Source organism: Paroedura picta, chromosome 6 (genome assembly GCF_049243985.1).
Source record: "Paroedura picta isolate Pp20150507F chromosome 6, Ppicta_v3.0, whole genome shotgun sequence".
Taxonomy (NCBI): domain Eukaryota; kingdom Metazoa; phylum Chordata; class Lepidosauria; order Squamata; family Gekkonidae; genus Paroedura; species Paroedura picta.
The window spans coordinates 91,481,613-91,509,074 of NC_135374.1; the positions used below are offsets into that span (position 1 = coordinate 91,481,613).

General features: G+C 41.6%; 1 protein-coding gene and 1 long non-coding RNA gene across 3 annotated transcripts in view; one reads left to right on the forward strand and one right to left on the reverse strand.

Annotated features, from left to right (window-relative positions):
* The window catches only part of SH3RF3 (SH3 domain containing ring finger 3), a 238,939-nt gene that overhangs the window by 109,085 nt on the left and 102,392 nt on the right, over window positions 1-27,462 (forward strand). The gene's annotated exons all lie outside the window — the stretch shown is intronic.
* On the reverse strand, window positions 11,986-26,605 carry LOC143840298 (uncharacterized). Its single transcript, XR_013232113.1, has 3 exons — window positions 26,433-26,605; window positions 14,633-14,679; window positions 11,986-12,587 (listed from the first exon to the last, which is right to left on the reverse strand). It is a non-coding gene; the product is annotated as an uncharacterized LOC143840298 (long non-coding RNA).

Here is a 27,462-nt window from a genome sequence, read left to right on the forward strand (position 1 = left end):
ATGTGAACACAAGATGCATTCATTGGTTCCAAGATCTTGTCAGTCACTACACCAGCAAATGTGTTTAGTATTAACATTAGAATTTGAACGGGGGACATTCACAAAGCCGCCAAGGTTGATAAAGGAGGTTAAATCTCATCCTCCTTACTGTCTAAAATAGGAAAGTAAAGGAACCAACATGTAAATTGCCTCACAAGTGGCAATTGACAAGTCTGAGGAAGAGTGCTTGCTCACGCCTTGAATAAATCTTTGTTGGTCTTAAAGGTGCTGCATTAATGCTTCTAAATGTTGGCTTTTATGGTGGAAAAGTTTTATTGTTGATGCATTTTTAACCTTTTAATGTACTACCCTCCCTTTTACAAACTGCTATTGTATAGTACTGCATGTAAAATTTTGGTGTAAGAAAGAAAGAAAGAAAGAAAGAAAGAAAGAAAGAAAGAAAGAAAGAAAGAAAGAAAGAAAGAAAGAAAGAAAGAAAGAAAGAAAGAAAGAAAGAAAGAAAGAAAGGTGCTGTTGGACTCTGGTTTTATTGTGCTACTTCAGACCAATGCAGCTACCCATTTGAATCACGTGGCAGTAATTCACACTCTGATATTAGGCATTGTATAAGTAAGCTCTGCCCATGAGGCTGGGAGTTCAATCCCAGCAGCTGGCTCAAGGTTGACTCAGCCTTCCATCCTTCCGAGGTCGGTAAAATGAGTACCCAGCTTGTTGGGGGGTAAACGGTAATGACTGGGGAAGGCACTGGCAAACCACCCCGTATTGAGTCTGCCATGAAAATGCTAGAGGGCGTCACCCCAAGGGTCAGACATGACTTGGTGCTTGCACAGGGGATACCTTTACCTTTTAAGTAAGACAAAAAATGATGAGTGCCAGTCTTGCCTCGGCAGGACAGCTCACAATCCGTAATGTCCCACTTGTGTTGCAGGCTGATCTAGGCAGTTGTGCTGATGCGGCAGCATGGGTTGACGTGGCCACCTCTGTCAGAGGTAGCGCAGCAGTCCTACACCCATGGGCCATGACCGGAAGAGGCTGGGAATGACTCAGCTGTATGCAATCGTAATCGGAGTTTAGCTAAACTGCCGTAACCCCACATGCCTGAGTTCACATGCACAGTTCATCAGGCTCACTTTGTACAAAATACCAATGTGGTTGCATCAGCACATGTCATGTAAGGCTCCATCGCAGCTGTGCATATCTATAATACCAGGCTGTTTTTGTCCTATACATGATGTTTGGGAATTCATGGTATCTCTGTAAATGTGGGATCACAGAACAGCAAATCTACATTTATCTATTCAGCTATCTAATTTGGTTCTTTAAATATCTTCTTTCTAAAGGCGTTTTTCTGTATGGGTTTCCTTGGCCTGTTCATCAGAGGCACACACGCTGAATGACATTTGGAACTATCGGGGAATAAGATGAGCAGTCATCGAGATATCAGGATTAAAGGACGATGCCAACAAGCTGGCAAGAATGCAGAGGAGAAGTACAAAGCTTATAAAAGGAACTTGTATGCCAAATGGAGAAGTACAAACTGCTGAAACTAAGCTTGGGGGAGGGGGATGAAGAAAGACATTTCTCAAATACTTTAAGGGCTCTGAAATAGACATGTGGGTAACCTCTGTCAAGAAATCTAGTAGCAACATGATAAAGCTTAGAGGGACAGATCAAGGTCGACTTGCCCAGAGTAGTTGTGGGATCCACTTTTAAAATACAGTGTGGACAGGTTTCTGCCAGGAAATGCTTCACGTATGGGATGTCCTGCCTCAAGTTTAGGGGGAGTGTTGTGATAAATTGCAGTTGTGCAAATGCATAATTTGTGCCTGCATAGTGTACTAATTCCATTTGGATCTGTTTGTTGAAAACATCCTTCCCCACCCCCACCCCAGTGTAGCATATTAAGAACAAGTAGGAGGAATATAAAGTGGGTAATGTCAGAAGAAATTGCATTCTGTCCTCATTCCCCCCCCCCATGTTGCATAATCCAGGAAAATGCATTTAAAAGGGACAGTAATAGTGATGGAATGCAGGAGAGCAGCACCCTCTCAGTGCTAATGAAACATCAGAAATTTAATAAGAGCCCAAATCATTTTTGTTCAATTCTTTTTCCACCTGCTGAAAAAAGTGGCTAACAGCCTTCTCCATATTTTTTGTTCCATTAATTATAGGGCTTCACATAAACAATAGCTTTGAAAAGATCTACAAAATTCAGGTGCTTAGGAAAGTTCCTATAATCATCTGATTTTGTTCCCCTGTTCTTGTGCTTATGCCTGTTCGGTATGACATTTGTAATAGTGGGAATTATCACAATATCTTTGTCGCTGTGCATGAAAGAACTGTATTATGTTAAAAGCCTTGTGGTTGCTTAATTAAAGCTAGAGAGCTTCAACTAAACCAGGTTTATTTTGAGATCTGGAGTCCTCCTCCTTTGCCTAATTTAAGAATAATATGTGGCTCTGTTACAATGCATTACATTAACGAGGGCATTTGTTATTACTTTGACCTGGGTGGAGTCTGCACGGGACTTTTTATCCACCCCCAGGCCGAATAAATCCCCTCCATCTACACTGATTTCCATTTTGATTTTGGACGCTTTGAATTTTCCCTCTGCAACCAATCTGATTGAGCTGCAGTGACCCTACCTTTCCCCCGCAATATCCAGGAGCAGAGATAACTTGGTATAATTGATCAAGCCGCTTTGAGGACTCCCAGTATTAAAGTGTAGATCTGCGTTTTTACAGATTAATGTCCTTCCCACTGAGGTAGAGAAGCAGTCTGTCTCTCATTGGCTGGGCACCAGTTCAAAGATTTCCCAGTTCTGGGTTACAGGATTTTCCTCCCAAGATTTATTTTTTTTAAGTTTTAAAATGACTATGCTCCAGAATCCCAGACTTCTCTCAGCAGAGATTTTCCTCATTCTGTGAGAGGCTGCTGCTGGGGTGGTATATTTTCTTTGCTTTTCTTCTCTGCTGTTATCTGTCGGAGTTTTAAAACTCATTTATCTTTTCATTATTATTTTATTAAGAACATTTTATAAAAAAATAAAAATTTGGGGGGGAAGGGCATAAAGAGGGGAAAATGGAAGACAAAGTGATAATAACAGTAAATCTGTTGATTTTCTTAGTAATAAAGACAAATAATTCAAATTTATTACAAGATTAACATTATTTCAAAATTGTTTCTGGTTTCCCTGCCCCGTTAAGATAGCAGAGTGGGGATTAGCACAAAGATACTGGTTTACCTTTTAAAATCCCTATTTATATTTTTTCCTTCTTTTACCTTATCTCACCTTCCCTTTTGAAGAATGGGTTATTACCAGGAAAGAGAGAAGAATTAGTTTACTCTGTTCTTGTTTTGGGCTTGATTTGTTTACTGTTTGTTTCATCTACCTCTGTTCTGTTGTCTGGTAGCATTGCTTGTTTTATGAGTCATAGCTATTAACCCATCTATCCTGAGTTACCAACTCACTGAGTTCATCAAATGTATTTGTCTGAGTAACAGCCTGTGTTAACTTATTATAACTAGGAAAACAGGTTATCCTTTCAAGAACTACCTCTAGCATTTTCCAAACAAAGCAAGCTTGATGATTTCTTGAAACCAAATGCTAGAACTAGCAATAACTTTAAAGCTCTGCAGGAGAGTTCTGAAAGCCTAGAAGACATCCCTTTTATGAGATTCGAGGGTAATGCAATTAAAGGTTTTAATTCTTTGGCATCTTGTTCTTTTTTAAAATCTACCACACACTCCCTAGATAGATCCCAAGAACTTGGCCAGCTTCTCCTGGGTGTAAACTGCACGGAGCTTTTATTCCAACCCCAAATCGATTCAGTCCCTGCCCTCTACACAGAATGTGATTTCGGTTTGGATTTGGGGCGATTTAAAATTTCCTTCTGCAGCAAGAAGGATTGGTCCGGAGTGACCCTACCTATATTGTGCGATATCTTAGAGTGCTTTTAAGCCTCAATAGTTAAAGGCTGTTTTGAATCTGGGCTCTCCTCCATGGTAGAGGACCCGTGAATGGCCACAGGTGGTCATGTGACAAACTTACCTTAAAGGAGAAGCCCCTAATTTCTCTCAACTTCTGTCGGTCCTGGATTTTTTCTCCCTTCTCTACCTTTTTCAATCATCTCCCCCCCCCTCCAAAAAAAGAAAAAGGCTCCCTGCTTGGCTCCTCTCCCCCCACCCTTCAAGAAAAGAAAGAAAGAGGCTTGGCTCCCCCCCCCTTCTGAACTACCCTAACCACGTACAGAACACTATCCTGTTTCAATGGGGATGGAGGGGGGGAGAGGAAGATCCAAGTTCAAAGCGATCTGAATTCAACAGGATTGACAATGGAATAAACAAAGTAAGTGCAGACTCTGCCCTGGACACTGGTGAAGATATTTCTCTTTTAAATATATTAGCATTTAAGACATTCTTGATTGCTGAGACACTGTAGAAGATTTGAGCAATTCGATTCCCTGACCACTGTCTACCAAGGCAATAAGCCAAAACTCTGAATTCCACACCAACAAGGGGGGAGAGAGGAAGAGTTCTGCTGAGCCTGGATTGTCACTGAGGAGCAACACAAGGCAGAAGTCTGTTCTTGACCCATCTAAGGTTGTCTTGAACATTTATCCTTTTAGAGCCCATAGCATAAACTGGGGGGAACAAGTGGCAGATTAGAAAGTATCTAAGTGCTCTATTGAATCAAAGGATTAAAAACATAGATCTAAAATATTATGAAAGACTTGAAAGTCTTCTGCATATTTGCCATTAACTAGACTGGTTAGTTTAGCCATTTTAGAAAGTTCTACTATTTTATTTAGTCAGTCCCATACTGACAGTATCTCTGAAAGTCTCCAGCCTTTTGCAAGAACAATTCTCGTAGCATGGAAGAAGAAAACTGCGGCTTGTCTAGGCAAATTATCCAGGAGTATACTTAACAACATAAAAAAAGAATTCATAGGAAATTTAGTGATCAACATTGCTTTTGATATAGAATGTAGTTTTACACAAAATTTCCTTACTCATTTTCATTTCCACCAAATATGATAAAAAGATACAGTTTTTTTCTCTACATTTCCAACACTTACCATATTCATTAGCCGTTAGACATTTTTATACAGACTATGTCAACAAATACTTAAGATTTGGAAAGGTCTAGGAAGGCATTTTATGTTACAAGCCTCAACAATTTTTTTTTTATTATGGTAGAGTCTCATTTTTCTTTGTTCTTTTGGCTGTGTATCTTATTAAAAACAATAAAGGATGGATTTTCCAGCATTAAAAAAATATTATGACAGACTGACAGGCCCTGTCTGCTCTGACAGACAGATGCTTCTCTTTTTTCCTCCCAGCATGCTATGTCTAGTTATGGCTTGATCTAGCTGCATTCACCTATCATCATTTCTCAGAGGTCTGTTAAACTAAAGTACTAACTGTTACCCCTTGGTTTCCAGTTAAACTCAGCTACACAGTCCCCCTCCCACATCAAGGGCAAATGGGAAAGAGAACCTGCCGATTGACCTAAGGTTTGACAGACATAAGCAGCTCCAGTTCATAAAGAGTGAAAATAGAAGCCTGGTACTTAAGCAAGTTATGTGTCCCTTTGTCACCGAAGGATAAAAATTTAAATGCAGTTGATAACAGCTTTCTAGATTCATTTGGAGCCCTGGCAGAGCAGTCTAATATTATCATGCAAATACAACATCTATAAGCTACATTATTTAAAATCAGGCACTCAGATAGAAAGCAGGGGATTGCAGGTGGTGTGCTGAAACAAAACTTCTGTGGTGACGCTACAGTAGATTGCAAGACTCCTTGTTTAAAAAAATACAGATCTATCAGACTAGGAAAGCCCCCATCAGGGCCAATCATACATGACCTCCTGTACTGTCATGGAGGGAGGATGACTGGCTACCCCAGGTCCTGTGCCACTTGAACAATCTGCTACCCTTGCTCCTGTACCACTTCAATCAAGTGTTCAGATTTGGTCCTTATGCTTTTGGTATTGAACAGTGTGATGATTTGTGACCAGTTGAGACTCATCAACTCAAAATAGTCTGCTGAAACATTGCAAGATGGAATGGTGAAATTCAGTTGCCACAGGTCATACTTCCATGGTACAATTCAGGTGTTCAATTCTGAAATAATACCCCAGTTATTATATGGGGTTTCTATCTGGATTTCAATTTTTACAGAATCTTTTGACCATCCCCTATGTCAGTTTATACGTAGGATAATGAGTCCCTATTGCATCTCAGATGTGTCTATCAGGGTTGAACTCAGCCAAAAGTCATTGGCAACTATTATTATTATTATTATTATTATTATTATTATTATTATTATTATTATTATTATTATTATTATTATTATTTAGATGTATTCCCGCCACTCCCCGTAGGCTCGTGGCAGGTCACAATAGTCCTATCCCCATTAAAATACCCATTAAAAGACTTTAAAAACAATCACAACATGGCAGAAGCTCTCATTATTCCTATCCCCTGCTATCAGAACATATAGAGCATATATCTGCCCTTTCTAGTTAAAGCTAAGGATTCTAGTTAAAGGTAAGGAAAGCTGAAGGTCCATTATTCTTTCTTAAACAAGAAGGTGCTTACTATTTTTGATGGATAAAGATAGTAATTTCTGGATTAAGGCAGCTAGGATTTATAACTGAAGATATCTTCTTGCTAGATGAGGCAAAGGTCCTTTCACTTGTCCAGCACCACTTTATGGAGCTGGATTACAACAGGACTGGAGTTTGGTTGAGTCAGTTATTTGGTATCTTACCTCAGACTTTGTCATTACATATGAGGCACCTACTGGCCCATCACCTTGGGGACACTTGCTTTAGCTTGCCTTGTGCCATCCCTTCCTAAGTATTTTGTTGTACTCCATATTCAGATTGTCTTTGCCCTCTGTCTCACAAAATATTGGAATGTCATTTTTTTACTGCTTTTAGGAACCACTGGATCACATGGCCTTTAACATGCTCTCCATTTAATAAACTCCAAGGGGATAATATTCCCTGTCTGATGCTAGACAATGACCTGAACATAACCTACTTGGTCACCAAATTTCTGTCTAATGTATTTTCCTTTAATAAATAATTTAGTCATTGCACATCATCTGATCATAGCTCTAGAAAGGAAGGGAAAGGAAAGGAAAGGAAAGGAAAGGAAAGGAAAGGAAAGGAAAGGAAAGGAAAGGAAAGGAAAGGAAAGGAAAGGAAAGAAGAAAAGACGTGGTGGCTGGTTAATGGTCGGAAGCATTTTTTAAAAAAAACATTGGGGTCTCCTTTTTTTACTATAACAAACTTGTTTGCAAACTTGTCAGATTTGGCTGAGCAAATTCAATGGTCTGCCAATTTCATATTTCATTTCTGTCCTCTGTTTAAAAAAATAGTGGTAAGTTAAAACTCATTGTTTGCTTTTAAAAGAAGTTTGGCAACTACATTTGGAAGCATAATATTGTTTATTTTAAGATTTATAATACAATTTTTAAATTCAAGAAAAGTTCTGAAATTAGATAACTGTACAAAAACAAAACAAAAAACCCTCATAGCCAAGAAAAATAGAGTCTTAAATCAATAGAAATATTTTTATGATATACAAGTCAACAGTGGAATTCAGAAAAAATAACGGGCCAATATTAATTATATTGAACAGTATTATTAATTATATTGAACAGAAGAAAATGGTGTTACCTTTAGATTAACTATCTTAAGCTTTATCTTAACCATGGGGTTAATACAGTATCTAGTCAGTAACTTCTAGATCAGTGGTCCCCAACCTTTCTGAGGCTGGGGACCGGCAGGGCATCGGGCCGTGCCCCGATGCACGGGTGTGGCCCGGCCCTGATTCCCTCTCCCCGCCCTCCCGCAGTAAGAAGCTTCCCGGGCCGCAAGCTTGTGGCCTGGGAAGTTTTTTACTGTGGGGGGGGGCGGGGAGAGGGAGCCGTGGCCCGCAGGTTGGGGACCACTGTTCTAGATGATATAGAATAATTTATTAATTACATTTATTTATTACATTTATATAGTATTTTTTCACTTCCTTGTGTCTTTCTAAATAAATAGAATAATAAAAAAATAAATATTTTAATAGAAGGAATAGGGGTGCTAAGAATAGAAACAAAAGCAACACATTCCTCTTGTGTATACTCCAAACAATACAATCAGTACCTCATACAAGCAAGTTTAAGTAAAATATTTGTACTGTTTGAACACAGCATGCAAAGCCAGGTCTTTGAGTAGCTGATTCCATAGGACTGTAACTCAAAGGCCCAGACTCAATTTTTAGAAGTAAAAGACACTGGATAATAACGTCTGGATTAAGACTAGTCGTACAAGATCAGCTCTGGAAAAATTGTCAGAGTTAGTTACAGAAATAGAAGAAGGCTAGTATCACACTGAGGTGAACTTTCAGTAGTCAGCTGAAAACCACGGTCTATGCCTGAAGAGTGGCATCTCTCTTACCATTTTCACACAAGTAATCTGTTCCTGGACAGCCTTTGAATGTTGGCAGGTTTTAGAGCCCCCTTCCCATGACGACGGCTGCATACCAAGGCTGTCCAGTAGCTGTGTCAAGTTTTGTCCATTCTTAACTCGTGATTTTGGGAATCAGCAAAACTGGATTTACATCTCTAAATTGCACCTCGCAGCGGTGAGCAACTACTGAGCAACCAGGGATAAGCCCTTATATAGGGGAAAACGTACAATAGTCTTGGCAGCTTTGCCCTGACCTCACACCCGCCCTTCCCTCTACATTTCCTACTCCAAGTAATTTTTTTTAAATGGTGCAGTCCATGTTGCAGTGTGACTGCAAACCTACATTGTCAAAGGGGGGAATGCTGTATTGTTCTGGCATTTCTCCATAGTAACGCAGCAGTGTTGATTTTTATTAAAAATGCATCTGTGTTGTGGCTTTACTACATAGCAACATAAAACTGTCTTAAAAAAAAATTTCAGGTCTCGGGAAGGGGAGAAAGTTTCAGTCCACAAGAGATCTGCTGTGCTGTGATTGGTGGCTTGCTGTGATTCACAAGCCAGGAGCAGAGGGAAAAGTTCAAGTTGCTTTCCCTTGCAGCCTCGTCAGGAGGCAAAAAGCCACTGTGGGATAGAGGGTAAATGCAGGAGGGGTCTCTCCGGAAAGAGGGCTGCAAACTTGAGATTTAACATCCTGCGTTTGCAAGTAGGAAGCCACTCCATGTGGAAATGGTCTCTTTCTCTAAGGTGAAATCCTTTTCATTGGAATATGTAGTGCAATTTTATACTGGAGGTAACTGTGTTTACTTCATTGACTTTATCTCCTTGGTGTCATTTGACCAATTATAGTTCCTTGGGTAGAGTCATGTGTTCCCAGCAATCATTCAATGGTTCTTCTGGGTACTGTTGTAGAATGGCCTAGAAAAGTGATTTACAGTGAAAACTTATGCAGAATTTATCCATTCTCCGTTCATTGAAATCAGTAGGCTCAAACTGGAGTAGCTCTGAATGGTATTGTACTGTGAATGCAGCAGCAATTTGAGCTCCTGCTTTCAAAAAGAGAAAGCTCCTGAGGTCTTTTCCCATTCATCTACAACTGAGAAGATTCTGTTTATATTTGGTGTGTGGGGCAAGAAGGAATCGATAGGACTCATGGATTCCCAGACCCCCCTTTGGGAATTGTTGGTTTAATCAGCCCTCTCTCATTAATCAAGAAGATTTAAAAAAAAATTAAGCAGAACTAGATGAGTCTTTAATACGAATATTTACAAAGTGTTGATGGATGGCTGGTGTCTTTGTAGAAGAACAAAGCCAGATGGAATGAAGCTTCCTGTGACTGTGCAGGTGATATCTGAAAAAGAGTAAAATATATCCATTCCTTTTATCATAATGAGTAAGTTCAGCCATAATCCTTTGTAAATTTAGTCTAAGGCTCATTGACTCAAGTTGAACTTTCTACTCAAAAGTCAGTACATAAGATTGTACTGTTCAAGTAGTGATTTTTCTTTTAGAATATTTTATTGCCCCTTTGTTATTTTCTGGAATAAATGTTTCTAATATTCAGTGGTTATTGACAGTCAACATTTTTCTTGAAAGCTCCACTAGCGAATAAGGTTTAGTTTACCTGACAAAAACAATATAGTTAAGCTCAGATTCTATAGCAGCCTTGAAAACCATCTATAAGGAAGTTTTCATGTCTGCTGTTGCACTACTTTTCAGCCTTATACCAGCCTGGTGATCCCAGAATGGAGCACAGCTTGGTATATAAATGTTAAAAACCACCCTTTTAATGTCTTTTGAGAGTAAAAAATTTACATGGTCATCCAGAGCAAACTTAGGACCATGAAGGTCCCGTAAACACTGTAATATTGTTTCCAACAATTCAAAGCCCCTAAATTCTTCTAAGATAATCAAGGGAAGTGATGATTCTGAATTTTCTAATTTAGCTGTTTGGTGGTAATAGATGGATTTTTGTTGCACTCATGGCACATCTTGAACATCATAACTCTTGATAGCAAACTGAAGATTGATTCATTAAGGATTTAAGTCAATGCAAATATGCCTCGTGATTGATGAACTATATTAAAGTTTGTCATTCTCCTTTGCACCTTTTAGCATGACTTGATTTCAAATATAGCACTTACTTCAGATGGACTATGACATACTGATGAATGATGCAAGCCATAGAATAAATCACAGCCCCTAGCTTCATGAACTTTGCTAACACATGCACTTGTCTAGCTCCTCTATTTTCCATACTCGTTTGAATTTCCTTCCTTTCAATATTTGTGCTTCAAAGTCTCGCATTTTGTTATGAGTTATGGGTTCTGGAATGTTTGATTTAGTGGCTGGAAGTTATTAGAAACACCTGTTCTTAGCCTTGGGTAGCTTCACATTTCTTTCAAGACTGGTGAAGCCAAGTCATTGTTCATTCATAGAAATTTGAATTATAATAGCCACTTGGTCCTTGAAACTTTGCAAATGTAGGAAAGGTAAAGGAACTACTTTATTAAGTCTTCCAAGTTATAAATAAGTAGTTAAGGTACTCCAATAGGCCAAGGATTTCATATTCGTATAGGCATAAAAATAATCTTAAAATTCCAGCCGCAACTATGGCTTTCTTTGCAAAACTGGATGAAAGTTTCTGCCCTTGTCCATTGTATTTCTAGAACTGAATACCACAGATAACTGGGGTGCAGGAGGTGTTTTCAAATACCAGTAATGGAATGCTATTTAACCACATTATTGGTACCAGTAGACTTCAGCTTCGTGAGTCTTGACGGGACCCAATTTTAACCCAAACTTTCAACAATTTATTCGTTTACTTTTTCTGACATGTGTGCTGTCCTTGTGTTTCTCCAGCTCCTCCAATCTCTCCCTCCTCTTGCTCCCCATTAGTCTCCCCATTCTCACATTGGTTTCTCCTTCCCTATGTCTCCTGCTCTTAAACAGATCTAACAACAAAGAAAATAATATGGTGTTTGCGGTCCTCATCTAGTTTACCTTATTTCTTCCCTCACGAACCTGGCTGAAGACCTATAGTTAAGGGTTGCTGTTAGTTCACTATGAATCATGAGTTCCATTGAATAGACTTGAGTGGGATTCAGAATTGCCCAGAATTCCCCCTCCCCCCCCCTCTCTCTCTGTCATAAACTAGACAAGCTCTCAGCACTAGAGAATAGCCAACGGCTTTACCAGGCTCTCCAAAATAATGAGGAATTTATTGAGTGCCTGTTATTTTCTGAACAAGAAGGCTTTACTGATTGGCCATTACATGTTCTCTTATATCAGAATATAAATCTGTAACCACCAGAATCATTTTGGCCTTTAGGTTAGATAATGATCTATCACCATGCACTGATTTTACACTTTCAGATATCACGGTGGGTTATGCCGCCTTTCCATTGTCATGCTAATCATAGCTCAGTGTGTAGAAGAAACTTGAAAGGTGCATTCCAGTCTTATCCCTAAATTCTTCTTTACGTACTGTTTTGTTTGATTCTTATGGACTCATTTCAAAATGGGCATGGTGTTCTTGTCTTAGCTCAGTTTTACTCTCTCACACACACACACAAATTCACACTTCCAAGCAAAAGGTCAGAATAGCGAACGTCATCATTAGAAGAACAATCACATCTTTGTAAAACCCACAGTCTTTAGTAAAAACATCCCCATACCATCATGAAGTATACTGCTTGCACTCACATAGAACTCAGATACACAATTGCATCATCCGTCTAAGACTCACTGAAACAGCTAAGACTTGCACACAGATCTGAAGGCCAAGAGAACTTAAACTTGTCAAGTATGCCATTCCATGGTTGTGGTGCAGCCACAGAAAATACCCTGGCTCTTACGGATGCAAACTGCGCAGTCCAATGAGAGGGGATGGGGAAAAAGGAACTGTTGGAAAGGCCTATATGCGTACACAGGTCATAGGTTGTCAGAATGCATATGAGTGATGCCTTGACTGAAAACAAAATCCAGTACCAAAATTTCCTCACATTACTAGCCTTTCTTCTGTGCAGGCCTTTCCGTATGAAGTGATATTGTGATGTAAGGCTGACTGGCTTTCGAGCAAACAGGTCCCCGCATACATTCTGGAGATGGTACAATCCTATGAGAGACAGATATCACAATTGAAACGGCAGGTTTTAATCATCCTGTGCATGTGGCACAATGAGTATTCACAGAAATGCCCCCTCTCCTGATCAATTTCACACTATCGGTAATGTGGCACTTCTTGGGATGCCATGTCTGTATAAGTCCATAGAAACTAGATCCTCTCTAGGCATTGCCAGAAACATCTGCGGAAACAAAAGATGGTTTCAGCGGCAACTGTGAGATTTCATTGCAAACACAGGGCAATTTCTGCACGCTGTGCGCTAGCTGGCACAAAAAGAAAGACCAAGAACACCCCCCCCCCTGTTAAATAAGAGAATGTCAGCAATTTATTCATAGTTCTGTGAATGCATTTGACTGGATGATTTAAATTTCCACATTCTCTATTCTTGCCTCACTTGTCTCAGCCAAAAATTCTGAGAAAATCCTTATGTTTAGAGGACACTGTCTCTTGTCAGACTGGTCACCCGGGCTGGAATGTGTTTTATGTGAACAAGACTAGAAATTAATCTTTCTGCCATGAGCACAAGGTGTATGATAACCTAACTTGTGACAATTCCAGCAATGCAACAAATGGTGCTTCACTCTTATTTACTGATCCTTTGCTCAGATAGGAATAGAATCTGACCAACGAAATGTTAAATTAGCTCCATCGTGCCCTTCTCTGTCAGCAGGCGGTGAATTATTAACAATAAATAAGCACTAAATGGAAAAGACTTGCAGAGCATTATTTCTATGGCTCTGTTAACACAAACAAAGGAATTCTGTTTATTGCAAGTTCTGGGCAGGTGTTAAGGGAAAGCAGCTTTTAAGCGGGTGATAAGGAAAGCCTCTACAAAATAGATAACTGGATTTAACTCTGTTTTGTCTTGTCCTCACCTTAGTACTGCTTGAGGAACAATAACTAGTGGAGTCAGACCAGTATAGTCAAGAATTTCCTTCCAGTAGTCACCAGAAGCCAGATCACCTGGACTCCATCCCTAATATGCTGGAATCTGCCAGCTTCTGTCTTGACAGATTGTCAACATCAAGATTGGTCTCAAATAGGAAACATTATGGTATGCATGTCAGTGCCACTTGTGAGCCAAACAGGATCATATGAAGTTCCAAAATGATATGATTGCAGTTAGAGTAGCAGATGAGTTTTTCTCAGAGACAATTTAGCTTATCTCTACAATTTTGAAGCTGCATGGGTGTGTGAGATGAGTTGGAGGGTGCCCTCTCAGTTCATTGTGCACTGGAAGGGCCACAGCAGTCCAGCAGGATCAGAGTCCCCACACTACACCATGGCCCAGAAAGTATAAGTAGTTAGGAAGCAGGAGAACAATAGACAGATGTACTACAGGGAAGCTAAGTGGAATCTAGTACCTTTTTATCCCATTGTTCCTCCAAGGAACTGCCGATGGCTTACCTGGTTCTCTTTCCCCACTATGTCTTCACAGCAGCCTATGAGGTAGGTTAGACTGAGAAAGAATGACTAGACCAAGGTCATTGAATGAGTGAGCTCGATGATAGAGTAGGGACTGTGTGTTATATCAGTGGTCCCCAACCCCCGGTCCGGGGACTGGTACCGGTCCGTGGATCAGACAGTACCGGGCCGTGGCTCCTCCTCGTCCTCCTCCCTGGCTGCTGCCTTGGGGGCTGCCCTGCCATTCTGCCACTGGCTCACCTTTGGTGCTCTCCAGCGGCTGCCATGCTGGGGCTCCCCCTTGGCGTGGCACTGCGCAGCTGCTGCTGGCAGTGCCCCCCAGCGGGCGGCGAGAAGTCAGGAGCGCCGGTGGGAAAGCAAGTGGAGCAGGGGCTCAGGCGGCAGCGATGTCCCTTGGCAAAAGACTACCCCCCCACCGGGCCTCAGTAAAATTGTCAAATGTTGACCAGTCCCTAGTGATAAAAAGGTTGGGGACCACTGTGTTATATCATTTTTTTTGCAGGGGGAGGATCAAAATTTTATCCCACACTCAGCAAGATTGTGGCAGTTTACAATAAAACCAGCAACAACAATAGTCCTCAATGGCAAGTAAAACAAATCAATTTCCCTACCTCAACCACAGCCAGTTTTGCAGATCATCTTTAATTTTTGCTTTGTTCTAGAAGTATAGAACATATAAGTATTAATATATCTTAATTATTTCCTTGCTTATTACATAAAGTAAGGCTGGTTTAAGAAGAAAAAAGAAACATAGTTTTCAGATAGTTATTAACATAAATCAGGAATTCAAATCTGTGTAGTTCCCAAGTGACCCGTTTAAAATATTGCTGAGCTTTACCTTGTTGATGCTCCTTTAGAATTTGTGAGGAGACTCTTCAGAGCCTCTACGTCAACAGCAGAAAATAATATAATCAACTAAAGCAGAACTTCTGGGCCTATATATTTCAGTTAGTTGCAGAAAACTTTGTCTGAATAAGAAGGCTGGGGTGTGGAGAGGGATGTGGAGAAACAAATAGAAAGAGAAGCCATTCTATAGCACAGTATTGGTTACCAATCCAAATATTAGACATTGGTAAGTTGACCAGTCACAGAAGTCTCTACCGTTTTAGGCTTTATAAGTAGTATAATTCTGTGGTTGCTAGGCCAAGTCTGGCAACTGACAGGAGACTTAGGGAGTCTTCTCTGGTGATATCCTAACTTCAGAGTCATCTGAAGGTGTACCCTCCAAATGAGGAAGTGTGATTTCCCAACTGTGACAGGGTACAGCTGTCAGTGGCTCACTCCACCAGAAATCTAGGTGTGATCCTAGATGACTCCCTCTCTATGGAGGTGCAGGTCATAAAAATAGTGCGGCGTGCATGTTTCCACCTGTACCAAGGCAAACTACTAGCACCCTACTTGTCCATGAAACACCTAGCCACAGTGATCCATGCGACAGTCACTTCTAGACTGGATTTCTGCAACTTGCTCTACGCAGTCCTACCCATACCCCTAATCCAGAAACTGCAACTGGTTCAGAATGCAGTGACCAGGGTTCTTATGGGAACACCTTGGAAGGCCCACATCCAGCCCATACTCCTGGATCAGGCTTGGTAGTCTTGGTAATCACATTTCAGGGCACACATGGTTTGGGTCCAGTGTACCAGAGAGATCTTCTCTCTGCCTGCCCCCCCCCTCCCCGAGAGCACTATGCTAAGCCAGTACCAACCAGCTAGTTATCTCTGGCTCCAAGGAATCATGTCTGGCCTTGATTGGGGACAGGTCATTCTCTGTCATGACCCCCACCTGGTGGAACGAGCTCCTAGAGGTGATCTGGAACCTGTCCAAGCTACCACAGTTCCCCAGGGCCGGCAAAATAGAACTCTTCCGCCAGGCATTTGGTCAAGGTCAGTGACAGTATCTATTGGGCCCCCAAAACCCCTTCCTGTCCAGATATGTGTACTCTGGAACTGCAGACGAAATGTTACCTGAATATGTTATATCTTATTATTATAGTTGATTATGTGTATTTATTTATTTACACATTACATTTGTATACCACCCTTCCCTAACTAAAAACAATTAAGTAAACAAGGGATATGTTTTTACTACATATTTGTAACAAAACTGGGACTGGAAAAAACCAACATATTTTTCAGTTTGTAAATATTTACACGTCATAATATAGGCAAGTATGTGATTTACTATATCCCACTGAGAATTTGATATGCGCTTATTTTTTCAGTTGGACCACACCTTGGGTCCAGCTGTTGTGCATGTTCTCCATAAATAAAAGTACTACTATATATTTCCTGCCAGGTTTTATAAATCAAAAGATGCTAAGTCTTTCCCCCCTGGTATTATCCCTATACAATTTTGTAATAAAACTTTTTAAAAAGTACTTCTGGGTTTAAACACATCTGTAAATAAATGAGAACAATAATTCCACAAGTGATAAGTAAAGCATAATGCTCCTAACTCTCGAAATCTGTGTGTTTTTATTTTATATTGCTGCTGGAATTACTACTATAGTGTGATACAATTACTGAAAACAGATGAATTCATTATTATATGATGAATTCACTATTATCTCCATGGTAGATCGGGGCCCCTCTCCCACCTTTTAGGGTTTTGTTTGAAGCCATTCGCTATTCCTTTCCTGGGGCTATGTGGTACAACACTGCCGTGAGCTATGTGGTACAACACCACCGCCACTGGTTTGGTTGGGTTGTTGGGCATTTTGGGATGTTTTATTGTATTAGGGGTTTTTATAGGGATTTTATAATATGTGACCTGCCATGAGCCTCGTGGGAGTGGCGAGCTATAAAGTCGAAAAAATAAACAAACAAACAAATAAATGCATGCATACATACATACACATACATACACACACACACACACACACACACACACACACACACACGTACATACATACCTTCCGGGGCCATTGATATCAATCAGTGTGTATGTGTGTGGTTGTATAATTCAGTGTGAGTACAGGACTGGATGCACAGATCTGGTAATGCCAAGCAGACTTTGAGGGGTGCAGACACTGGAACAGCATCCTACATTATCATGGATTTCTGGGTGTGTCACCAGAAGTGATGTTGCCATGTCATTGAAGGTTCTGGGGTTTGCTCTAAACTCTGTGGTACCATTCCCCAGTTTGTCACCTGTGGGCTCCATGGCACCCACCAACACCCATCCTGGCATCTACCAGGAGTTTTTAGGAGGTTGGCAGGGCCAGGTGAGGCTTTTACCCAATAAGATCAGCAGTGTAGATTTTTAAAATCTTCAGCAACCACCGGCACCACAGCATAAGGATCTTCACTTTGTGGCTGAAAGTCAGTTGCAGCAGCTGTTTTCTGGCAGGTTTTGCCTCCTACAGCAGTTTTTTTTGTCTGTGCTCACCATGCTGTATCAGAATTCCAAAGACTGTGTTGTACAACCAAGAATGTTAGGTGAATTCTTAGAGTGGCTGATAACTTTCAGTTACAGGGTTGGCAGTGACATTGCAGGATAACATTTTGGCCTCTGCATTTTTCTTCTGATGCTTGCAAAAGAGGGTGTGCCTCCACTTGGAGCTCCCACCGCCAACAGAGAAAATGGTACTCATAGTGCACATGTAGAAACATCTCAGATGAGGGGCAGTACAGAGGCATAGCAGTAGAACTCTTGAACTGGCCATGTGGACAGCTGCTGCTGAATTTACTGCTTGAGTCATGACTACTTGAAGAGATGAGTGTGCGGATGCTAATAATAATCTGAGATACAGTGTGTAAGAGAGCCTCTTGTGGCGCAGAGTGGTTAGGCAGCCGTCTGAAAGCTTTGCCCATGAGGCTGGGAGTTCAATCCCAGCAGCCGGCTCAAGGTTGACTCAGCCTTCCATCCTTCCGAGGTCGGTAAAATGAGTACCCAGCTTGCTGGGGGGTAAACGGTCATGACTGGGGAAGGCACTGGCAAACCACCCCGTATTGAGTCTGCCATGAAAACGCTGGAGGGCGTCACCCCAAGGGTCAGACATGACTCGGTGCTTGCACAGGGGATACCTTTACCTTTACAGTGTGTGATCTCTCCTACTATACCTTGCAGCTTCAAACAACTCAGGGTCCACTTTGTGTGAAGGAAAGCCAGTAATGGTGCATCCGGCCATTGTCACCACATGTGATGTTGTGTGAAGGCTAATTATTCTGTCAAACATTCTGACATTTCCCCATGATTGGTACAAAGTGGGTTCTTGACATACAAACTGCAATTCTCAGAAACAGGATAAAAGTATGTCCGGACAATCGCAGCCGTGAATGGAAAAGGGATGTCAAAACATGAAATTAAGGCAGAATATTTTGTTTGAACTGTTGCTAAGGTTGAGGTGCATTACTGCTCATTCAGGGTTGCAAATAACTTGCTCTTTTAGGCTTGTTGAGTTCTACAATTGTAGCCAGTTAGTTTTCATCAAAGGGTGGAAGCTTCTTAGCCATCATATAAACAAAAAGCAAAACTGGAGCTCTGATGTACAGTCCTTGAAGATAGACTTGAAACTATTTTAGCAGTTCTTGGTACAGTCTGGGGGAAAAAAACAATCTAGAGGCTAGTAAAGTAAATATACCTGGTAATTAGTGGGTGAGAGCTCTATAGATTCATACCCCAGGAGTATACAACATTCTGTCTGTGGACCCCATTCAGGCCAGTGGACCCCTGCTCTGAGGACTGCTGCTTAGGGAGGATCAGAACACAGACTCTCAACTCAGCACTGGCATTCTGATCCTTTGCATAGACTCTTACAGAATGTTTAATAAAAAAATATGTTTCCTGGGTTTCTCAATGGTAATTTTTTTTTTAGAAAGGCTGCTCTAGTCCAACATCTTGTTCCACACAGGGGCCAACCATTGCCCAGAGGCCAAGGGCTTTCCTTGACCTTGTGTCTTAGCACTAGTATTCAGTGGTTTGCTGGCTGTGAATGTAGAGCTTTCATTTTTCCAAGGATAACATCTTTCTTACTTCTATTAGACGTTGATAGTTTCTGCTACAGGTGAGTTGAAACTAGCATTTCTCTCATTGTTAGCTAACTTGTTTTCCATTGATTCTTCCACAGCATCATTTCCTTGGTGGACAGTTGACATTTTCTCATAATTTTTTATCTACTCAACCTCAGGGAGTCAATAGAGCTAAACTTAAACATTGTATAGGGCAGCGGTCCGCAACCTTTTGCAGGCCATGGACTGCTGCGCCAGGGTGTGGGGAGAGGGCGACCCGGGGCCCCGTGCATGCATAGCAGCCCCGGTGCAAACACGCATGTGCAGACTTGCCGCGTGTGCACGTTTGCAACCCCGCTGGACGCAAACGCGCATGCGCATGCGCTGTAAGTCTGCACATGCGTGTTTGCGCCGCTGGCATGCCAGCAGCCGCAGCTCCCTCTCCCCACCCCTCCAGGCCGCAAGGAAATCGGCCACTGAAGTGGCAAGCTTCTCTTCCCCCCCCTCCCAAAGCAAGAAGCTTGCCAGGCCGCAAGCTAATTGGCTGCTTTGGCAGCCGATTTGCTCGCAGCCTGGTGAGCTTCTCACTGCAGGGGGGGCGGGAAGAGGGAGCCGCGGCCCGGAGCAGAGGCCTTCGCAGCCCGACACCGGGCCGCAGCCCGGAGGTTGGGGACCACTGGTATAGGGCATTTGTTTTCTTTCTTATATCATGAACCTGAATCATGCTGAACTATCTAACCTTTGTGATATTTTACTCTGGCGTGTCAGTGCAATTGTTTTGTTTCTATACTTATTGAAACATATGCACCTCCTTCAGCCTGTAAATTATGGTCTCATGAACATTGAGCTAGAGTCCCAAGTGTCATATAATTTGGTATAACAAACATATATTAGTCCTTAATATCAATTATGTTCAAGTCTTCAGCCTAGAACATATTTTGAATTAGCATTTACAGGTAATAGCAACATGCTTGGCATGAGCCTTCGGGGAGGGCGGTATATAAATCTAAATAAATAAATAAATAAATAAATAAATAAAGTGTAGTTGGTACTCACATTTTCCTTGAAAAATAGCATACGCAGGTGCAGCAGGTAGATTGGTCTCTGAGTGTGTCATTTGTGTGCATGGAAGATACTAGTCAATAAGCACCAACAACAGAAAGGATGCAGAATTCGGTACACAGGGATAGACGGAAGAATGGCATATACTATCAGGGCATTTCTAGTCCTCTAGGGATGTAGTCTGTGATATGCCTTTTTTAGTTCTCTCCTCCCAAATCCCTGAGTCCCATTTGTAACCATAAGAAACCCACAGTACTGATGTGTCACAGTACTGAAGGAGTCTTTATGTAAAGCTTACTATGTAAAAGGGCCTAAGTTTTAATTCCTAGTTCCAGGCTCTCCAGAAAAAAAATCTTGGAAAAGCCATGCACACCGGAGAAAATCTTGTAGAGCTTTCATGGGCCCTATTGTGCCATGAAAGGAAGTTTGTGTGGCTTAGCAGGAACCATGGAAAGTGGGCACCTGTAGACAGAGCATGTGATGTATTGGGTGGGAATCCTGTTGATGTGTAGGCTCCAAAAGGGGCAGGGTGCTCCCTGTTTGGATCTTTTGAGCTAGAAAGATATGCCCAGCAACTTGCCTGCACAAGCACAATCCCAGTGCATGTCTGCACAGAAGACATCGATGAATAACAATTACAGATAAGTGCAAATCTGTCTTCTCAGTGATATATTATATTCTTCTTTTTGGAGAATCATATCCTCAGGTAAGATGTGAACGTGGTTCCTTTTTTGAGTTAGGATGACACAGCTTTATTGCAAGAGTACATGTTGCTTACTTCTGTTTTTATAATCAGCCATAAATTATGCTGGCTCACCAGTTCCCTGCTTTAAATTCTTCAGTCATAGGCCCATAATCATTCATTTCTCACCATTGTCTGCACAGAACCCAAGAGGCAGCTTCCCTGGTGTTTCAACTGGATTTCTTTGCTATGTGCAAGATTTATGAGGGTTTAATGAAGTTAGTTCTGGCATGAGTTTTCTGCTGGGAGAATATTTGACCAGACAAGTTCACACATTTTCAAAGAACTCCATCAGAACTTAAAGGGGGATTCAGCAAGAGATATAAAATGAAAGACAAAGCCAGACATAAGCTGAACGCTAAATGTCTTGCTTTCTTTGCCAAGTGTTCATGTACTCAGAACCTGGAACAGGGAAAGCTAAACCAAAGCAAGCATTGTATAAAGGTGCATACATAGGTTTTGAGGGCCTCTGACACACAGAAGCTCAGCTCTGCATGATATACTTATTATCATTTTATAACATTGAGGTATATCTCGTTTAATTGTTCATTTTATATCTTAAACCTGGAACTGGTCTCATAAATGGTTTGTAGTCTAGCAAGAGAACTTGGAACTGGGATGGAACCCTGCATTAATACACTTTATGTTTTTATTTTATGTTCATGGCAGCAGAACCCACCTAGTTTGTCCCTTTTTGGGTGATGGCATACTTTGGGATGAAATCAGCTGGGGTGGGGGGAGAGCTGGATCTTTGTGATTATATCTTTAGGGTAGGAAATTCAAACTTTGTTTTTGGTGTTTGGACTATTTTCCTGGGGTTCCTTGGAAGTTTAACAGTAGTTCCTCAAGATCAGTCCTGGCAAAGAAAAAACTCAATAAATATAGTTTCCCCAAACTGTTAAGGTTCTTTTGCAGTGCTGACCTGGGGTGTGTGTGTAAACTATGTTCAGTGGGTCACTCTTAGTTCACAGAGGTGCAATGATGAGACCCAACAGGCAAGGTATCTTAAACTGAGGAACTGTAAAACACGATCCAAACAACAGTTCTCAAGTTGGGGAACTCCTGGAGATTTGGGGATGGAGCCTGGGAAGGAGAGGAACCTCAGTGAGATACAATGCCATGATCCACTCTCCAAAGCAGGGGTAGTCAAACTGTGGCCCTCCAGATGTCCATGGACTACAATTCCCATGAGCCCCTGCCAGCAAACACTGCTCCAAAGCATCTACCCCTGCTTTGACTACCCCTGCTCCAAAGCATCCATTTATCTAGGGCAGTGGTTCTCAACCTGGGGGTCTGGACCCCTTTGGGGGTTGAACAACCTTTTCACAGGGGTTGCAGCAGGGTGAGCAGTTTGGTCGGGGGGGGGGGGCGCCGCCACTGTTGCCGTGAGATCAGCATGGTAGGACAAGAGGCAGAACTGAACTGAGAAACCCTGGGGAAAAACCTAATTTATATACAATCATGAACATCAGTTTTGATTTAATTTCTTTAAAAGAACCCTTTTAAAGTCTAGTAGCACCTTTAAGACCAACAAAGTTTTCTTCAGGGTATAAGATTTCGTGTGCCTGAAGATATGTCCACACAAAAGATTGCTACTTGAATAAAACTTGGTTGGCCTTAAAGGTGCTACTGGACTCAAAATTTTGTTCTTAAATTTTGGTAGGTTCACCCCAGGCAGCATAATACATGAAATTGGAGTCACATGTATACTTCCTTTTGAGCAATTACAGGAATAAGCCGTAGCATTCTTTCTTATAGTTTGACCTGACTGTTTTTCTGTTACTACTTAGATTTAAGCTGCTTGTTTTTGGACATGCAGGGGTTGAAACATGAGTCCTGTGCTAAGAGGAATGCTACTTAAGGCCCTGCCCAGTTTCTGTCACACCGGAATGTGCAGAGTGAATTTGCTGAACATTGAAGCCTTTGAGACAGAAACTTCACAATTCATCTTATCTTTTCTCAGTTGCTCAGATACTATAATTCTGACTTTAAAAGGGGGAAAAAAGAAAACTCCAGGTGCAATAAAGTCTTCTATTTTCTTGATTTTCTGTGCATGAGCTAACCTGTTTTTCAGTGTGTGTGTGTGTGTGTGTGTGTGTGTAGAATTCATGGCTTCCCTTGAATCAAAACTTTTGGCTTTTTTAACAATAAAAATGAAATTGGAATTTTACTCATCTGAAACAATAGAGCATGGGACTGTCACTAATAATAATATAGTTCTTCCTAGCAAGAGATACAAAAGAAAGAATTATAGTTGGCTGACAAAATCATAGCTCTTTCTACATCCTCTACAATGATTGCCTGGGTTAGCTGGGAAGCAAATTGTTGGGGGAGGAAAAAAAAAAGGACTTGTGTTGTTTCCCAATACGATATTTTTAATCGCAAACTCCCACAAGATGACACAAAAATGTTTTAAGCAGCATGGGAGATTAAACATTTAATGTTCCAGTTCTCAGATTACATACAGAGAATGTGAACAAACAGATTAAATCTGAATAGAACAGAGGGTATGCAAGTGGGAGGTAAAACTAATTCAACTTGCACAGGGCCATGGGGTGTAAGCCCCCTGAAGGACCAAACGCACAGTCTGAATGTTCTTCTGGATTTGTTCCTGCATGTCCAAGTAATGAATGTAGCCAACAGTATGTTTTTCCAGCTTAGACAGTTTCCTTTTCTGGAAAAGGTTGGCTTAGGGCAATAGTCATACATGGCTTGGTACTATCCAGGTTGGACTACTGAGATCCAGTGTGAAGTATAGGTTAAAGAATGGTGGACCCTAACCTAGAGAACCGAGTTTGATTCCCCATCTTCCACATGCAGCCAGCTGGGTGACTTTGAGCCAGTCATAGTTCTCTTAGAGCTGTTCACACAAAGCAGTGCCGTTAGAGCTGGCTCAGCTCCACCTACCTCACAGGTGTCTTTTGTGAGGAGTGGAAGGGAAAGGTGTTTGTAAGCTGCTTTGGAAATCCTGAGTATAAAAAAAACAGCTCCTCCACCTCTTCCTCTTCTTCTTCGCTCCTGTACCTTTGAAGATAGCTTGGAAGCTTCAGTTGGGTCAGAACTGGATGGCCAGTGTGCTTGGCCACCCTGACTACATTATTCCCATGATGCACAGCTTTCAGTGTGCTTCTGGACCCAATATGAAATGAGGATGTTACCTTTACTGGCTCCAGGGTATACCAGCTCTCACTTTGAAATATGCCAAGAAAACTTTGTTGTTGGAACCCCTTGTTGTGAGGAACTCTAATTAGAAGGAGCCTGAATGAGGACCTTTTTGGCAGCTGCTCCTGCCTTTTGTAACTCTTTCCTCCTTGCAGTCTGGACTGTGTCTTCACTAGAGGCCTTCTAGCATCATCTGAAAATACATCAGGGATGCCAGGTCACAGACAGCGCCCTCAGAGACCAAAACCAGGAATGAGGTTTGGGGCACTGTTGTAATGCTGGCACACTGATGTCCTTTACAGCGGGGGTAGTCAACCTGTGGTCCTCCAGATGTTCATGAACTACAATTCCCAGGAGCCCCTGCCAGCATTTGCTGGCACGGGCTCATGGGTATTGTAGTTCACGAACATCTGGAGGACCACAGGTTGACTACCCCTGCTTTACAGTAAAACCCAGAGGTGACATCATTATAGAGTTTTAAAAACTCTATACATTACTTCTGGGATTTACCAAAAGAGACGTTAGTGCTGATACAGTCTCCCAACATCAGTTTCCTCCCGCTGACATTTCTGGTGCAAGCAGGCATATAGAGAAGATTAGCTAGGATCTCTGTAGTGGGAAACCTGGCAAGTATATCCAGAAGGCCATTTCTGTTACATCTCTCTTCATTAGTAAATTTTTAATAATTGCCATCTATTTAGAAACAGTATTGAATGAATATATAGATATATTAATTCTTAATTTGCGATCCAGAGATCAAACAACATAACAGAGTTTGCATATAAGACACAATTCATATAGATGTAAACATAAAATTAAAAATTAAAATCTTTTTATACATACTCTATGTTAAAAGTTTGGGTTATCAGCTTCCTTGTGGATAAAACCTTGGCACAAAATTTGGCCATTTTAATGGAGGTCTCGTTTCAATGATCCGTAAGGAGGAGGGATGTGTAAATTGCTCCCAATCTACCTCCCAGGTAGATTGGGAACAGATAGAGTGAGGGTGAGCTATATGAAGCGCATGTCCTTGTAAAATTCACAGCGCTGATGGCGAAAGATGAAGCCAAACCAGAGTGAAGGCTCTGTGGCATTTTGATAATTCTGTGATTTAGAGGTAATTTGCTGGCACAGAGTTTTGATTGTGATTCTCCACCACCTGCAGGTAGAAACGAGCCCAAGCTCTATCAGAAGGAGAACGGTATATTTTATTATTTCTTTGGCTCTCAAGGGCCCAAAGTGGCAAATTGCTGAGGGGGGAAAGTTGTATTGTAATATTTTCTCTGTGACATCCACCCAAACTGAGCAGTAGTTATGTAGAAGGATTAAGGGGCTAATCCAGATGGATTTAGGTTTAACTGCTAAATGTGTGCTGATCGTGACTATTCTGTATACTAAGAACTGCATTTGTTACACTGCAAGGGACACCAATTATACTCCTCAGGAATTTGGACTGTATGGCTTCTGGGGGGTAATGTATGGATATTAGTATTGTAAACCACCCTGCATATGCATTTTTTTAAATAGAGTTGGAGGAAAATATCCTTCCTAATAGTCTTTTGCAACAGTGCTTAAGTAAAGCCAGCATCATCATCAGCCTTCTGTGTCAACGATGAACAACAGGTACAGGTAAGGGCAACACTGTTTTATTCAGGTCCCTGAAGAAGTGAGCAGTGACTCACAAAAGCATATACCCTACCACAAATGTTAGCCTTAAGGGGGCTGCTGGACTCTTACTCTTTTCTGTTCCCAAGATGGAGAACAGTTACGTAACGACAGCTGTTTTCAAATCAGTTTGTTTTTAAAGGAGGAAAGGGGAAAGGAATGTTGCAATGTGTTTTTTTAAAAACTTGCTTGTGTTCTACATATTTAGTGAATGAGGAGAAATGACTGACAGCAGAAGTTTGTAAAAGTCTCTTCTTTTTTCTGGTTTTGGCTTCCAGCATCCAAATTAAAGATTTTAATTCAGGTCCAGACCTCTGTGTAAGAAGCAAACTTCCTAGTATGGCATGTGTAAGCATGTGCTTCCTGAATACCTATAAAGATCTGTATTTTCCAGAAATGTTCAAGCTACAGGAGAAGCATCTACTGGTGTATTGGGGGGGGGGGGGACCAGAAATATCTGCAATAGGACTTACCGTGCCTAAACTTACTTTACTGCTTTTAAGAATATGCAATGTGTGACTCACAGGTTAGCAGATAAAACTGTAATGGTCTGTATCCTACAACCCCACCAAGCAAAACTTGAAGCCTGGTTTAAAGGAACCCCAATTTAAGTAGGTCATCCACTTTTTGGCATATTTATGAAATTTTATTCAAACAAAACTTCAGATATGCCTAATACTAAATAAAGGAAGAAAAGTGCATTTCCCAGGACTTCATGACTCTAAGCTTCTGATATTGCACTGTATTTTTACAACTGGAGGAACATTTCACTTTTAAAACCAAAGGCCTTTGGGAAGCGCTCCCTCTCCCCCCGGCCGAGCCTCTTACCTGGGGCCCTGCAATTGGAGCAGAGGAGTCACCGACTGTAGCAGCCAGGCATGTCTGTGAGGCAAGGGGTGAGGGCTTGGTGAGGACGAGAGCTGTAGGGGCAAGGCCAATCAGGGTGCAGCTGGCTGCACCCTGATTGGCCCTATTCCAACTTGGACAGGGAGGGCAGGAACTGTAGGGGCAGGGCCAATCAGGGTGCAGCTGGCTGCACCCTAATTGGCCCTGGAGAGGCCGGACAGTCCGTCCTCCAAGGTTGTTTCACAATTATTAAGAGGCACCAAATGGATAAGATATATGATTAGTCTGTAGTTGTACACTTTTAAGGAGAAAGCTTCCACATTGTTTATTGGTTCCTGGTTAATTTTCTCTGCTGGTTAAGAAATGGAAGTGGGTCCCTGATGAAAAAATGGCTATGCTAAGGATCATGGGACTTCCATGCTATGAGGTGTAGTAAGGAAGAGAGTTGGGTGAGATTTGGTGGGAAAGTTAAAGGTAAAGGACCCTTGGGGTGACACCCTCTAGCGTTTTCATGGCAGACTCAATACGGGGTGGTTTGCCAGTGCCTTCCCCAGTCATGACCGTTTACCCCCCAGCAGCAAGCTGGATACTCATTTTACCGACCTCGGAAGGATGGAAGGCTGAGTCAACCTTGAGCCGGCTGCTGGGATCAAGCTCCCAGCCTCATGGGCAGAGCTTTCAGACTGCATGTCTGCTGCCTTACCACTCTGCGCCACAAGAGGCTCTATGGGCACAGTATTTCTTTTGTGTGGAATTGCAGCTATGTTTGAGGTGGCGGTTTGACTTGGAATGATTCCCAAAGTTACTTCTTACAAATGAACATTTTTTGATGTACATGGAGGATCTTGGTTGGTATGTTATATTGTAAATCAAAATCATGTTGAAAACAGCAGACTCTAAACCTAACAGAAAAGAGGATGTTAGCTTTGGTAATGTGTGTCCCTCTTCCCCGCCCACCCTATTCCAGCTTCTGATAATGCCCGAGTCAGAGATAAATTTTGTCTGCTCTAGG